General features: G+C 41.1%; 1 non-coding gene across 1 annotated transcript; it reads left to right on the top strand.

The window, feature by feature from the left end:
• Positions 1–6,069: 6,069 nt before the first annotated feature.
• On the top strand, positions 6,070–6,131 carry LOC116656867. The gene has a single exon (XR_004311873.1). It is a non-coding gene; the product is annotated as a U7 small nuclear RNA (small nuclear RNA).
• The last annotated feature ends 4,017 nt before the right edge of the window (positions 6,132–10,148 follow it).

Below are 10,148 nucleotides of genomic sequence, written 5' to 3' on the forward strand. Positions count from 1 at the left end.
CCATGATCTTTTCTCTGCTTTGTTGATCTTTTAAATCAGATCATCACTTCCATCACATCACTGAAGGGGTGGTTGTTTGTATATAGGAAGGTATTGATTTCTCTGTACAAATCTTGATCTCATTTCCCTACTGAATTCTCAGACTATTTAAAGTGGTTTGGCAGGTGATCTCACACAGACAGAACTATGTCTAAATCTTATGTTTAAATCCCCCTCGACCAGGCAAGCTCCGAGAAGTTTTTCCCACTGCTTCTAGGGCCCTCTGCATGGGAACTGGGAATTAGTTGAACATGGGAATTAGTTGACTGAGCGAATGACTGAGGCTGAGAGATGGAGGAAGGAGATGCTTCATTACTCCCCTGATGAAATCTGTTTAAATCTGTTCGAAAAGCTTATTGGAACAAAATTCAAAACATTTTGTTCTGAATAAGGGACACAAGTCCTTTTACAAACACTTTCTGACCATAAAGCTGCTCTCTCAAACACTTTCGTAGCCTGAGAAAAGTAACCCATGGGGAGAGGTTACTTTCCTCGGAACAAAATGTCATATCTGTCAGGATGGCTATTTAAAGAAAAGAAAAAAAAAAAAAAGGCAAAAAGCACCAAGTGTTGGAGAGGATGTGGAGAAAAGGGAACCTTTGAGCACTGTTGGTGGGAATGTAAATTGGTGCAGCCGCCGTGGAAAACAGTATGAAGGTTCCTCAAAAAATTAAAAATAGAACTACTGTGTGATCTAGCAATCCCACTTCTGAGTATTTATTTACCCAAAATAATTGAAATCAGGATCTCGAAGAGATATTAATAGCACTCCTATGTGTCTTGCAGCATTATTCACAATAGCCAAGATATGGAAACAACCTAAATGTCCATCAACAGATGACTGGATAAAGAAGATGTGATACACACAGGCGCTCTCGTGTTCACATATAATGGAATACTATTCAGCCTGAAAAAGGAGATTCTGCAGTATGTGACAACATGGATTAACATTGAGGATGTTATGCTCAGCAAAATAAGCCAGTCACAGAGCACAAATATCACATGTTTCCATTTAAACAAGGTACGGAAAGTGGTCAATTTCTTAAAGTCAAAGAGTGCAATGGTAGTTGCCGGGGCTGAGGACCGTGGGGTGGGGAGAGAAGTGAGGAATTATTGATCAATCAGCATAAGGTTTCAGTTAAGCTAGAAATCTGCTGTACAACATTGTACGAGAACATACTGGACACATAAAAATTTCAGAGGGTAGCTCTTATGCTAAGTGTTCTTACCACAATAAAATTTTAAAATTTAAAAGATATAAAGAAAGCTTGTTGGCTATAATAACTGGTTCTGGAACTTCACAGAAGTGGGAAATACTCATGTGAAGAGAAAAAAATATTCTTTGCAAAGCTCCCCAAGGATTCTAATACACAAGGAGCCCTGTTCTAGCCCAATGTCCTCCTTCGATGGGATGGAAGAGGGGACAGACACCCAGGGGCAGGAAGGAGGGTCTTGCCCAAGCCTTTGGAGCCTCACCTCTCCCGTGAGCCGTCACCCTGTTTTCAGCTCTGGCATGCGCCGGACCAGCAAGAACGCTGCCTTCCTGCTTTCCCTCTGCACCCCTCACCCTAAGAGTTAAAAAATGAGGGGGTAAATGCATATTTTGAAAATTACTAATTGTTTTTCCTCCAAACACTTGCTTCCTTTTCTGCCCTGACGGAGCTGGTCTGAACAGAGGAAAAAGATGGCTGAACATCCCTCTTTTCCATCCTCTTTTCCTAGACTCCCAAGGCAGTTGGAAGTTTGTCTCAGGCAGCTCAGGCTGCTGTAACAAAATACCATAGATAGGAGCAGGGGAGGGGTGCATAGCTCAGTGGTAGAGCGCATACCCAGCACGCAGGAAGCCCTGGGTTCGATCCCCGGTATCTCCATTAAACAATAAAAGAAGAGGGGAATTGCCAGCTTCTCCGTGGGCGGGCTGCTCTCGCAGACTGGGCAACGCGACTTGCAGCTAGGTGGCCCGCGCAGCCTTAGAGGGGAAGCATGGCGCCTTCCACAGAACGTGCGACCCCACGCCCTCTTCGCAGTTTGGAGGTGGCGAGGGGTTTCCAGAGAGAGAGAGAGAGAGAGAGAGAGAGAATGGAGACCGAATCCTCTGCGCAGAGTTGAGCCCTGGCCCTGCGACTCTCTGAGGTTTGGGCATTCCTCTTTTCCTCGGGGAGGCTTTGACTGGCGGGGTGGTTGGCATTTGGGGGGAAGAGGGAGGGGAGTTCACTGGTCGTCGAGGCCCTGGATTGGTCTGTGCGACCCCAGGGGTGAGGTCGCCCTGGGTGTGCTGCTGCCCTGCTGCTTTGGGCCAGAACGTTTCTCTAGATGCTCTTCTCTCCCCACTACCCACATATAGGACTCCGAGAGTTCCTGGACTTCAGAAATGCCAGTCTTCCCGTGATGCTCAGCTGTAATCAGTCTGTAGACTTCTTAAAACGCCAGCGGTGGTGGGATGAGGTGCGAAACTGGCACTGAGTGGCAGGGGTCGGGAGGACTCGTGAGAAGGGAGGAGAAAGAAGGCCGACAGTGTTGTCTAGAATCGTTGTCGAAATTCACCAACCCCAGCTTGAGAGCCTGGGGTGAAGTTGTCACACTGCTTCCATCACTGCAGGGTTGGACAAGACTGAATGTGGTTTGAAGAGTCTGCCAGGCACGGAAAGCCCCCACATTAAAGCCTCCTTGAAGCCCTTATTTCCCCCACTTGCCTCCACCTGGATTGTCTTCCTCTATTCCTTTCCTTGCGTTGTAGAAGAGTAGGTCAGCTTTGGAAGCCGTCTAGACATACATTTTTCCGTGTGCTCTGGCAAAGCAATCACTATCCCACACCCTTCCTGACTAGTCTTCCCTTCCACAAACCGAAAAGACCTTTGGTGATCATCCATTCCCTAATGAGAATCCATGATTGGAAACAGATGCGCCAAATTACTTCAGTCAAGCAACTTGTGCCTGTGATGTTTCTAAGGTAGGTTTGTTTGTTTGATGACAGTCCTTTGAATCTACTTCCAGGAGTTCCTTTTTAATTTTTTTTAAAGTTGGTATGAATTTCAAAATAATGCAAGAGATTGAAACTGTTTCCAACAGCTAGTCTCTACAGTGAGTGCTTGAATTGAGAAGTTAGAGCTAGAGCAGCTTTGAATACTATAGCTGGGATGGCAGGGTGAAGGATTAATGTATGGGATTTTGTGATGGTAACTCCAGAAGGTTAGATTACTCTAAAACCTCTTTTTCTATGATGATAGCCTCAGAGTGGTGATTACTTTGAGGGAATTGACTGAGAAGGTGCAGGAGGGCCCTTTCTGGGTCGCTTGAAATGGTCTGTATCTTGATCTAGTTAATGATTACAGGGGTTAATATATGTGCAGAAAGGTTTGTGTGCTTTACTGTATCTCATTTCTGAAAGTATTTTTGTTTGTTTGTTTTTAATTTGAAACACACCAAGAGGCATTACAACAACATCATGATTGGATCTGGAAACCTGGATTTGAATCTTAGTGTCACCCACCCCTGGCCAGTTGTGTGACCTTGAGCAAGACTAAGCCTTCTTCATCTGTCTGATATGGGTGATGTTACCTCACAGGATGGTTGTAAAAATTAAATGAAATTTTGTTTGAAAAATAAAAATAAATAAAATTAATCCCCCCCAGAAAAAAATAAATAAACCTAATCCCCCCACAAACAACAACAACAACAACAACAGAACAAAACAAAAAAATACCATTCATTGGGGAGTCCAAGATCACGGTGCCAGAGGGTTTGATTCTTGGTGAAGACTCTCTTCCTGTCTTGAGATGGTGGCCCCTTCATTGTGGAGAGAGAAAGACAGAGACAATGCCCTGGGAATTAAGGTTCTGGTCCAGCATGAGGACTCCTCCCTTATGACCTCATCTGAACATAATCACCACCCAAAGGCCCCAGTTCCTAATACCCTCATACTAGGGGGTTAGGACTTCAACGTACGAATTTGGGAGGACACCGACCTCAAGTCCAGGACAAGGTTTGTAGTCCTAGCTCTGGACCCTGCTAGTTGTATAACTTTGGGTGAGTTACCCAACGCCTCTGAGCTTGTCTTCTGAGTATGATGGCCCACAGTGTCTGTCTCCTAGGGTTCTGGATGAATAGAGCAGAATATCACACAGTAAATGACATGGAGGTTTTTGAGACATCCCTGTTGTGGTGTGTCTCAGGAGTTCTTTCCTTTTGTCACAGAATAGTAAGTAGTCCACTGTGTAGATCGTACAGTGATCTGTTGATGGATGTCTAAACTATTTCCAGTTTTGGTGGCAATGAACATTTTTATACAAATCTTTTTGTAAACATGTTTTCATTTCTCTTGGATAAACACTAGAAGTAGAGTTGTTAGGTCATAGGTGTATAGATGTTTAACTCAGTAAGAAACTGCCTGTGGGGGTGGGGGCTATAACTCAGTGATAGAATCTGTGCTTGGCATGCACGAGGTCCTGGGTTCAATTTCCAGTGCCTCTGTTAAGGGAAAAGGAAGGAAGGAAGAAAAGGAAAAAGAAACTGCCTGGCCTTTTCCCATGTGTCTGTACCATTTTACACTCCTGCCAGCAATGTCTGAGAGTTCCAGTTGCTCCACAGCTCTGCTAACATTTGGTGTTGTCAGTCTTTTATGAATTTTGGCCATTCTGGTGGATGGGTGGTGGCATCTCATTGTGGTTTTAATTTGCACTTCCTTTGACCAATGGGGTTGAGTGATTTTTCGACTGCTTATTGCCTATTTATATCTTTTTTTGTGAGATGCCTGTTCAGATCCCTTGCCTAATTTGTTTATTTGGTTGTTCATCTTTTTACTGTCCACTTTACATCCAGGTTTGAGGTTCCCAGAATTTGTCACCCTTGAGTCTAGTGGGACGAGAAGCTGTGGAGGAAGAAGACGTGGTCTGTGGTTTGCGTGGGAGACTGGCTTCGTACAGAACCAGAAGGAAGTACCTTCTCAAGGAAGCTCAGAAATGGGTGATGGGTGAAATGTTGTCCATCACAAAGGTACAGGATCTGGTCAAATGCTGAAAACCAGCAAGCTAGCAGCCTGGAGGACCCTCCAGCAAACCTGGAAACCTTTCTCTCTGGTTCAGCATTGACACTTACTGGGGACTGAAACCAGGACCTTGCGCGTGCTAGGCACGCACTCTACCACTGAGCTATACCCTCCTCCTCTCTATGGCCTCTTGACATTTGGCTCTACTGAGAAGAGCAAAAGAAGAAAGTTGAAATGGACAAGAAATCAGCTCTTGAAAGTTACTGGACAGTGAATCCTCTTTCTTTTTTTTTTTTCCTTCTCTTGGTTAGTTTATGGTGTTTGAGTCACTTGCTGAGTGAATCTGAAAGGGTGAAAAAAGGAACTGGATCAGAAGCGTCTCTGTCTTTGGCCCCTGCAGCCTGTCAGAACTTCCAGAATCCTCCAACAGTTGTTGGTTTTTCAGTTTTCTCAAACTTACAGCCCTAATGTTAAAAAATAATAATAAGTAAATAAAAATAATGGAAACTTATGTCCACACAAAAACCTACACACACATATTTACAGCAACTTTATTTATAATTGCTGAAACGTCGAAGCAACCAAGATGTCCTTCAATATGTGAATAAATAAACAAGCTGTGTGACCCATCCGGACAGAGGGCTATTATTCAGCATTAAAAAGAACTACCAAGATACAGGAGAACCTTGGATACATGTTACTAAGTGAGAGAAAGTCAGCTCCAAGAGGGAAGAAATTCTGATTTGTTCATTGCTGTATCCTCAGCTCTAAAACAGTGTCCAGCCATGCAGACCCTCAATAAATATTTGATGCAGAAAAAAAAAAGAGTGATGGGAAGAAGCCCTTCATCTCGTCCTGAGTCATACAAAAGGAGAAAGGAACAATGGCAGCCTAGGATGCTCAGCTAACATGTGTATCCCCAATTCAGTGTCTCCAAATATGGGCCACCAACCAAAATGCTTATCCCCAGGCCACGTGCCACACCTGCTTGTTCAGGATGAGTATCTTTATGGAGGGGGCAATAAGCATTTTTAAATAAGCATCCCAAGTATTACAGCTCTTTTAGAATTTGTCTAGCAGGTTTTCTGGTTTGCACCGGAAAGCCCCATCCAAAAAAAAAGGAAAAATAAGCACCCCACAAGGACCTACTGTACTGCACAGGAAGCTATATTCCATTTCTTGTAATAAGCTATAACAAAAGAATCTGAAAATGCATAGACATACATATATACATTTATGTATAATTGAATTGCTTTGCTGTACACCTGAAACTAACATTGTAAATCAACTACACTTCAATGAAAAAAGGATAATGCATCCCAGATTCTTGTATCAGCTGAAGTTCATACCCTTTGAGATGCTTACTAAACGTGCAGATTTTTTTAGACCTGTGGAGGTACAGAGGTAGCAAGTCTTGGACACCCTGTAGTCCAACCCCTGAATCTTTATAGATGGAGAAACTGCAGCCCAGAGAAAAGAGTGCCTTGCCAAAGAGCCACAGCAAGTCACCTCCTGGTTATCAGGCCTCTTTTGGATGGTAAGGTTGACCAGCCCACTCAGGCAGTAAGAGATTTTTTTTTTTTCTCCTCTGATCAAAAAGATCGTCGGTGCTGTACACCAGAAATTGACACAACATGGTAAACTGACTATACTTCAATAAAAAATATATATATACAAAAAAAAAAAAGGTCATAGGTTTAGACAGCTGAGAAATACCAACTCTATTTGGCCAAGGCCAAGGAGGTATTTACTCCCTCCGAGGAGGTGGGGGAAGTCCAAAGGAACTTTTAATAGGTCTATTTAGGGTAAATGTTGATGAAGTCACAGAAGGATTCACTTCCCCAAGCTGACGGGAACTGTTATTTTCCTGTTTCTCTTTTCACATGATTTGATTTACTTAGTAGATTTAACTTAAAATGAAATGATCAGATTTCAAATATGCAAAAACTAGAGCCAGGTTATAAGCCCAAGAAAACTGGCACCTGCCACTAATCTTATCTCAGCTTGGCTACCAATTTGCCATGACCTTGGAGGACCTTTGGCACATCGCCTAGCCTTCTGGGCTCGGAGTCTCTCTAGTTCTGATGATCTGTGGTTCCCTGAGTATAATTTACTCTACAATTAGCCTGTAGGCAAAAGTCCTGCTGGCTTATCTGTTGAATGACAATTGAGGGGTCTGTTTGTCTGTTCTAAAATGTGGGCCTGTTCTAGTCTAGGAGAACATAAGGCAATCTCTAAACAAGGAGATGGAGAAAGTGAGGACAAAGATGACCCTTTGGGCACAGGGGGGGACACTTTGAGGAAGAGTAGGAAGTCAAGTTTCTGTACCAGACTCTGCCTACCATGGGCCATCTTGACATTTTTACCTAGCCCTTTCCCCTGTGGACGATGCTTGTAGCACTTATGTTGAGTGAAGAACAGAAGTCACAATTTCGTGTACCTATGGACAAGTGATTTTCAACAAAGTGCAAAAGGCAGTTCGGTGGAAAAAGAATAGACTTTTCAACAAAAACAGTGTTCCAGGTGTTGGAACAATTAAATATCCAAATGCAGAAGAAGGAGGAGGAGAAGGTCGATCCATATCTCATAAAAATTAACCCCGAAGGTATCAGAGACCTAGATGTAAAACCTAAAACTATAAAATTTCTACTGGAAAACATAGGAGGAAAATCTTTATGGCTTCTGAATAGGCAAGGAATTCTTAGTTTTGACACCAAAAGCATGATCCATACAAGGGAAAAAAAGTTTTTTAATTGGACTTCATTAAAATTAAGAAATTTTGCTCTTTGAAAGACACCAGTAAAGACACTTAAAATGATAAACCACAAATGTAATGATTAGGGGTTTATATAAAAAAAAATGTAAGGGAACTCTCAAAACTCAACAATAAGGAACAAAACAATCCAATTGAAAATGGGCAAAAATAGATAAACAGGTTTCTACTGTATAGCACAGGGAACTATATGCAATATCTTATAGTAACCTATAATGGAAAAGTATGAAAAGGAATATATGTATATATATGTATGACTGAAACATGCTGTACACTAGAAACTGACACATTGTAAACTGACTATACTTAAAATTAAAATGGGCAAAAGATTTGAATGGATACTGAGAAGACTTATGGATAGTAAGTAGGCACTTAAAAGATATTGGAGAAATGCAAATTAAAACCACAATGAGATACCACTAAATATCTATTAAAATGGCTAAGTTTATAAAATCAACCTTACCAAGGACATAGAGGAACTAGAACTGTCATACTGTTGGTGGAGAAGTAAAATAGTACAACCACTTTGTAAAATAGTTTGGCAGTATCGTAAAAAGTTAAATATACGCTGACTGACCATATGATCCAGAACTTCCTCTGTTAGGTCTTTGCCCAGGAGAAATTAACAATAGATGTTCGTACAAAGACTTACATATGAATGTTTATAGCGGCTTTATTTGTAGAAGCTAAAAACTGGAAGCAGCCCAAATGTCCATCAACAGGTGAATGGCTAAATTGTATATCCATACAATAGAATACTACTCAGCAATAAAAAGGAATCAACTAATAATACACACGATGTGGACACATCTCAAGATAATTACGCTGAGGGAAGAGGCCAGACAAAAAGAACATCACGTATGATTCCATTTATATAAAATTCTATGAAGTGCAAACTAACCTACAATGACAGAAAGCAGATCAGAGATTAGGCAAGAGGGAGGGAAAACAAAGAGGCATGAGGAATCTTTTAAGGTCATGGTTCACTGTCTTGTGGTGACGTACATCACATGTCAACACTTAAAATTGTTCACTTTGGAACCATGGAGTCAACTGTGTGTTGATTAGACCTCAATCGAGTTGTTTAAAAAACTATGATGAGCCTAGGACATCTTATGCCAGAAAGCAAAGAAACTAGTCATTTTATCAAAAGGTTTCATGTACCAAATTGAATTGGCACCCATTGGCCAGTGATAGGAAAATACAACTATCAGTTAGGATAATAACTACAGTGGATTGAAAGAGAACAAATATCTTTAAATTCATGTGTTCATAGTGGCAGGTATAAAATATGTTATGTGTCCATAATGATAACAATAATAAAACTGCATTGATCAATAAATAACCTTTGGAAGATACTATAGAATTAACGAACTATTTTGACAACTGTTAAATCATGCATTTATCCTGCCTTTTTTATATGCAGTGTACCTAGTGTAATCAATTAGCCAGTGAAGGGATGTTCCTCTTCATCAGTATTGCAGCTAATAAATGCTGAAATGATACCACTATTTACAACCCCTAATCATTGCAGTGATTATGAAAGGCTGCAAACATCAAAAACAGAGACAGGTGGCGAGGAGGGAAATAGCTCAGTGGTAGAGCCCATTCTTGGCATGCAGAAGGTCCTGGGTTCAATCTCCAGTACTTCCATTTAAAAAAATTATAGATTTAAAAAACCTGAGAGACAAACAGGCATAATTCTCCTCAGGGAGATACACAATACAGCATAAGCAGTCTCTTTAAAAAAAAAAAAAATCAAATGTGATTGAATCAGACCTTTTGGATCTAACTACCAGTGTGCAGAGAACATTGGAGGCAGAGGAAGGTGTTAAAATGCCATGGAGATGCCACCAGCAAGATGCAGATTGGGGAAAGTTCCTCAGGACAAACCACCTCGTTTCTTAAAAAAACAAGGAGAGAAAGAAAAAGAAATGAAAAGGAAATTAAAGAAACTGAAAGCAAAAAAATGAGGAAGAAGGAAACCACAGATTTTTAAAGATCTTTAAGAGATATATTAACCAGTTGCAATGTATGGTCTAGATATAAAGTCAGACCAAGTTTTTTTATAATGACATTTATAGGCCAAAAAGGGAAATGTAAATACTAATTCGATATTTGATGTTAGGAAATTGTTGTTTGGCGGGAGGTGATAGTTTGGGGAATATGTTTTAAAAGGGAAACAATTTTCTTTTAAAAATACATTCTGAAATGTTTACTGGTGAAATCATATGATGTCTGGTACTTACTTCAAAATAATGCCGGGGTGGGTGTGGGTGTGACGTAGGTGCAAGTATTGGAGGAAACAAAACTGACCAGGAGTTGGTTAATTATTGAAGTTGAGTAATGACT

This window comes from Camelus ferus, chromosome 16 (assembly GCF_009834535.1).
Source record: "Camelus ferus isolate YT-003-E chromosome 16, BCGSAC_Cfer_1.0, whole genome shotgun sequence".
NCBI classification, from domain to species: Eukaryota; Metazoa; Chordata; class Mammalia; order Artiodactyla; family Camelidae; genus Camelus; species Camelus ferus.